At 37.3% G+C, this 6,385-nt stretch overlaps 1 pseudogene; it reads right to left on the reverse strand.

The window, feature by feature from the left end:
* Window positions 1-3,336: 3,336 nt before the first annotated feature.
* Window positions 3,337-6,154, reverse strand: LOC133091737 (catenin alpha-3-like; annotated as a pseudogene).
* Window positions 6,155-6,385: the final 231 nt, after the last annotated feature.

Genomic DNA, 6,385 nt, shown 5'->3' on the forward strand with positions numbered 1-6,385 from the left:
ATCCTAAAGAAATAATTAAGGACGTGCATAAAGATTTATGTATATAATGTTCACTGTAGCATTGTTTATTATAACAAAAATGGAAAATAGCCAATCCTGCAATATGTGTGGTTAAATAAATTACTCTATAACCATTTTACGAATATCACGTATTCATTAATATGATACTGTGGGAGTTTTCTCCTAAAGTGAGGTATCACTCTTTATTAACAAGTTTTTAAAAAGGGGGTGGTTACAAAATAGTATGTATAGTAGGCTCACATTTCGATTAAATTTATTCATGTTTTACAGATGTCTATATGTCAAATTCTTAACCGATTGCCTCTGTTTAGTTGGTTTGTGAATGGTTTTATGTTCTTCTTTGCGCATGTATGCAATTTTTTAAATTTCTGCAATAGTGTGCATTACTTTTAGAGACAGAAAATGTGTTACAAAAAACAATTAATATCATATTTATAAATATGAGAAATTTTCCTGCATGAGAAGATAAAAGGCTAACAAGTTTTAGTATAAAGTTTACAAATACTATGCCGCTGGTCCAGATTTTTATAAGTAACACCAAAAAGGGTAATTTACTATCCTGAAACAGAGGAAGAAGAAACCAAATCAAACATCTGTCAAGATAAAGTTGAATAAAATCAGGCTCAATGGGGAGAGACTGAGGAACCAAGTCTGAATGAAATACCTACTTTTAAAATATCTACTTTTAAAATATGTAACAATGATTTAGTAAAAATTAATTTTACTTTTATTATTGTACAATAAAAATTTTTAACACTTACCATTTGCCAAATGTGGCTCTATTTTTATGTAATCCTTACAACAGTCCTATAAAATCGACCTTAATATCCACTTTTGGGGATATTCTGCAGATACTGAATTGGGATATCACAGAGGGTTTAAAAATTGCTCAAATATATGCAGCTAGTAAACAGTAGAGCTGGAATACAGATTTCTATGAATCCAAATTCAACATACCTTCTTTTACCTACTTAGCCTGTGATGGTATTTTACTACTTATATTAAATAAACATAATGTCCAGATATGCTCTGGACATTGGGACGTTTGAAGGAATAAATACAGGTAGTGGATACGTGCTAAGGGAAACTGGGATTATAAGCCCAGGACAATTATAGAAGAAAATAGAATTAGAGGAAAAATTTCATTTTAGTAGTGAGAGGGGTTTAGGCAAAACTTCTAGTAAAGAGTGACTACAGGATCGTTTTGAGTCAGAACGGCAATCAAGGACTTGTTTGGGGCAAATCAATTATTTACCAATTTCAGCCCTTTCTCACTCACAGAAGAGCAATAGTGAGGAGAATAGAAAAGGTACGCCATGGAGAGCCCCTGTTTCTCAGCTCACTGGAATTTGGTGGACACCCAGAAAGAATCCAGTGACACAGCATGAGTGGCACCTTGACAGAGGCAGCAATGAGTTGATGAAGGGTACAGGATTGGAATTAGCATTGGTGCTGGTGCGGCAGTACTGAGGAAATATCTGGGCTGGTCAATAAGGCAGGAAAACCACTGGAAGAGGCTCACTGATTGTATGAATGGCTGTCTATGACAGCACACTAGGAAAAAAGGCCAGAGTAGTTCAACTCATTATCATAAGCAGAGCAAAACAGGGAAACAGAGTAGCCTAGAGGATGGGTCCGCTCACTAAATCTTAAAGTAAATTCCCTCCCCCTCAAAGAGGAATTGAAACTATGAGAATTGTGATAGAACTGTCCAAAGGCCCCTAAAGCAGCTTGGAAAACGTGAGAACATGAACTAGTATCTTTTCTCTGTAAGAAAATAAAACACCATAGACTTTTATTACTTTGTAATATGTAAATAAATTAAAGATATGAGCATATTATTGTAATCAAATGATCTCTGTCCCATCGTTGTTTGACTAACCTGTGTGCACGAATATGCTTAGTAATGTTGAAATTTCATAACTTTGTATCGTTTCAGAAATGTCTGTGGATGTTTTCTCCCTATTAACTGTGACTATACGAAATCATTGGTCAAAACAAATGTCAAACATCTCTCCTCTTTTTACCAGCGCAATTATTCAGTTCCTAAAATTGACCAAGAGGCTCCTTTAATTTCTCTCTTTTGCTCCTCTGTTCTTTCCCACTACTCTCTCTTCCCTTCCCTGAGCCAGATATCCCAGAAAAATAAAAAAAGAAACATCAGTGTCCCTAGAGTTGAAAGGGAAAAAAACCACAGGGCATTAACAACAATGACTCTGAACTACATAAACATATGTGGGAGAAAGGGAATAAAAAGTAATCATATTGTATCTGTTTTTTTTAATTCAGTGACTTTCATTTGAAAGAATGTTATTAAAATCACTCCAGCTCATTGCCATGAACTCTACTTCATAGTTCAATGGTATAATTCACTGTTATATTTTATTCAATGCCAAAAGATTTTTCAAAGTGGTCTTTCCCTTTTAATCACAACTGCAACCTGACACAAATGGATTTTTAGAGTCATGCGGAACTCCTTACACTTCTGTGATCATAACTCACTCAGGGGTATATAGTTAGATGCCCCATTTCCCCAGTGGGTGATAACTCTTCCTCCACATATATATTCTGGTGAACCCATTTAAACCCAATACTCAACATGCAGAACTGCTGAACACAGTGGAACTTTAAAGGCATATCTGTTGCATCAAAGCTCATTGTAACCTTTATAATGTTAATAAATTGCTTTGTCTGTAATCAAGGCTGACTTTCAAAATCCAGGAAGTTGCTTGACTGCTCAAGCTTGGTTAGTTTCTGATGGTTGTTAACCCAATCAGTTGACAATAGGTACAGATATCGAGAGACTGATTCTTTTTCTTTTTCCTACAGCAGGAAGCACACATGTCTGCCAGGTTAGGTCAGGTAAAGAAAGCCTGGAGATTAAATGGGAAACCATTTAATGAAGTCTTTGTTTCCACTGAAAACCAACTCAAGAGCTCCTGTCAAATGTTTTAATCCAAAATGAGAAGGGCCAGTGTACTTAAGCTATTACAGATGACTCACTTGAGTCTCCCATGTCCATTCTATAATGAATGTAAAAAATTCTCCATGATGGGAAAGGCTGAACAACATCTGAAAGGTTTCATTCATTCCACAAGCATATATTGATTACTTATTAGGTGCTGACCATACAGAGATGACAATGACATGATCCCAAATATACATTGTTCATTTTGGTTCAGCTTGCAATGGTTCATGTTATTTGAGGGTTAAACTCTAAAAGTCGGTGAACCTGCAGAACTAATCAAATGCAAAAATAAAGTAGTAAGTTTAGCCAGGGCTTTGTAATAAAGGGACTAGAGTGGAAGAGTTGTTTCAGTAGATACGTCTTCCTCTACATTCACTCATTCCTTGCACTGGGTAGACATTTTTCTTTGCTGAGCCTCATCCAACAGCTGCACACATTTACTCTGGCTTCTCTCTTTTAATCAAGGATTTTTATTTTATTTATTTATTTTTGCAGGGCCTTCATTCTCTACATCACAACTGGGTGCCAGGGCCCAGCAGGACTCTGAATTCGGATAATGTTGGTTGAGGCAATGTAGACATTTTCATGGTTTGAACTACAGCGTTCATTAAATTTTTGGCTGCTTGGATCAGGGAGGTGACACTGTCCAAAGCTGCCATGATCAGCTCTCCCTCCCAGGTCGTAGATCTCAGCTTTAACTTGACTGCAGATTTTCATTTGGTGATAGTAGAACTTCATCTGTTCCAGTAATCCAACAAGTCCTGGTTGCATGATGGAGCTGGAAACTGGTTGGCAACCTGCCAAGAGAGGACATCCATCCTTGACACTGATTCTGATATCATTTTAGCTGCATAGATCACATCAGTTGTATGCTTTGGTAGTCCTTTGCCCCTTGCGAAGTCTGTCATCTCCATTATGATCATCCACGATTTCTTGGTCAGAACAATATCATTGCTTGTATCGTCCATATCTCAATCTCAGCATACAGCTTACTCTTCAATTTCTTGAAATCAGCAACTTGCTCAGCACTGTTTTCCTTTTCTGCCTCAGGTGTTTGAGTCATCTTAGCTCAGTCAGTTTTCCCTTCGGTGTGAATGCTGAATGCTGGTGTAACTGTAGACCTCGTGATCCCCTTCCAGGTCAGAAACATCCTCCAGTTCCTCTGGGGTTCAAATAATCATGACTGAACATCTTATATCATGAATTGTATCAAAGATATTCTTCGATAAGTCCAAAAATTGATTATCATCAAACATATCCAAAGAGTTTTTACTTAAGACGTCCAAGGCAATACTCACTTGTGTTACAAACTCAAGAACTGCAGTACTTGTAAGGATGTTAACATTTCTCATCATACTTTCAGTAAAAGACCCTGGCTCCTACCCGTGCATTTTACCTATGACAGTGTGAGCAACTCTTGCTGCCCATCCTCTGATAGCACCTGCAGAATGGTCTAAACGATCAGCATCCTGGTCTCTCAAGGCTATGATACATCTTCTAGGATATGACTCTGAGATTTAACTTTTATAACTCAGGAACACCCAGATAAAAGAGATGCATATGGCAAGGTCTGGGGAAAGGGTACAGAGCTTCCATCACCTCTCCAGGTGCACCATTCTCCCCAGTTCTCCATGTATTTGCCAGCCAGAAAGCCCTGTTATATCTGTCTTAACACTATGAATTCCTAATCACCAGCAAGAAATACTGTATAGTTACCTTTCAGGAGCAGCAGAGACAGAGATATATATTTTGGATTCATGGGTGCAGAGACGGGATTTAAAACCTTAGGAAAGAATTAGATCACCAAGGGAACAAGTTTAGAGGAGAAAAGTCCATGGACAGAGTACTCAAGACCTAGCAAAGAAGACTGAAAACTAACAGCCATCAAGACAGAAGAAGAATTAAGAGAAAGGGAAGTAAATGTTTCAAGGAGGAGAGAGTGATCAACTAGAGCAAATGCTACTGATGGATAAAATAAGATGAAGGGTGCGAATTGGCCATTGCTCTTAGCAATACAGAGGTTGCTAATCAAGCAAGGGTTCTTTTCAAGTAGAAGAAATAGCAGCATATTTGTGTGCTAATGGTAGTCATCCAATAGAGAAAGAAATCTGAGGATACGATGAGCGAAGAGATAATTGTAATTCAGTAGACAAGAAAGCCGATATCTAGTGCACAAGAGTAGTACTTGGTGTTAGCTAGGAGCACAGAGGCCTCATCTGTAGTATCAAAAGAAAGGTAGGGAATATGGGCATAGGTATGGCAGGTGTGCAGCTACCTTGGTGGAAGTTCTCTTCTGACGGCTTCCATTTTCTCAGTGAATTACAAGGTAAAATCTGAGGTTAAAGATAATGGAGAAAGTATTGGAAGAACTGAGGAGAAAGAAGACATGAAATACTTATTGAGGAGAGTTGGAATGGGAAGTGACTTGGGAAATACAGAATGATTACTGCAAATCTCTAAGGGCCTCCTGAGGTAAACTACTATTCATTTAAATTGAGACATATGTGTATATATCTGTTGCGCAGGGGAAAGTACAGAGAAAGTAAAGAACTGGATTTAACCAGGGCTGTGGTTTAGCCAGGAGAGTAAAACCAAGTAAAAGAGGGACAGGGGAGTTGATGATATACACAAAGGAGTAACTATCACGGTTGACCATTAGAGTAAAGCTGAGTTAAAAGGAAAGGATACAAGAAAGGTGAGAGACAGTGAAAAATAGTTTAAAAATGGAACAATGGTTTTACTAAGAGACTTGAATTGTGGGAGATGACATACTAGAGACAGTAAGTTAAAAAAAAGCAAAAGGAGGTGGTCACAGAGTGAGACAAAGAAATATTTGTTAACTTATTGAAAATCAGAGACAATAATAAAACAGTGCTTACATTTCTCTCTACTCCCCACCAAAGTCCTACTTTCCCATAATATTTGCATCAGAAGTATTTTAAAATGAATAAAACAATCCTTTTTGGTGAGTCTATCGATATTTTAAGAGAATAAATTTCATTAAAGGACCTGAGAGGATCCAAATGCCCAAGCTATATAGCAGCCAATGCTTAGAACTACACAAACAAACATATTAACCAAAACAACACTGAGATATCTTTTCTTACCTGTCACTCTGTGTGTATCTGAAGTCAGTAAGGCTTTTCTCTGTAGATGAATTTGCATCTTTTAATCTTATATTTAAATGGAATTTAGAAGTTCCTTTTCTATTGAATTGTCACTTAATCTAACTAATCCAGTTATTTTAACGATATATCCCTTTGCTGTGCATTACAGCTTTGAAATTAATTAGTATCCAGATTCACTGAAGCACACCTTCTGTGTAAAGTGAATGTAAGAAGGATTAATGTACAGGCAGGGAAGATCACTTGTGGAAAATGTGGGCACTTACAAGCT

The sequence above is a fragment of the Eubalaena glacialis genome, chromosome 5, assembly GCF_028564815.1.
Source record: "Eubalaena glacialis isolate mEubGla1 chromosome 5, mEubGla1.1.hap2.+ XY, whole genome shotgun sequence".
In the NCBI taxonomy this organism is placed as follows: Eukaryota; Metazoa; Chordata; class Mammalia; order Artiodactyla; family Balaenidae; genus Eubalaena; species Eubalaena glacialis.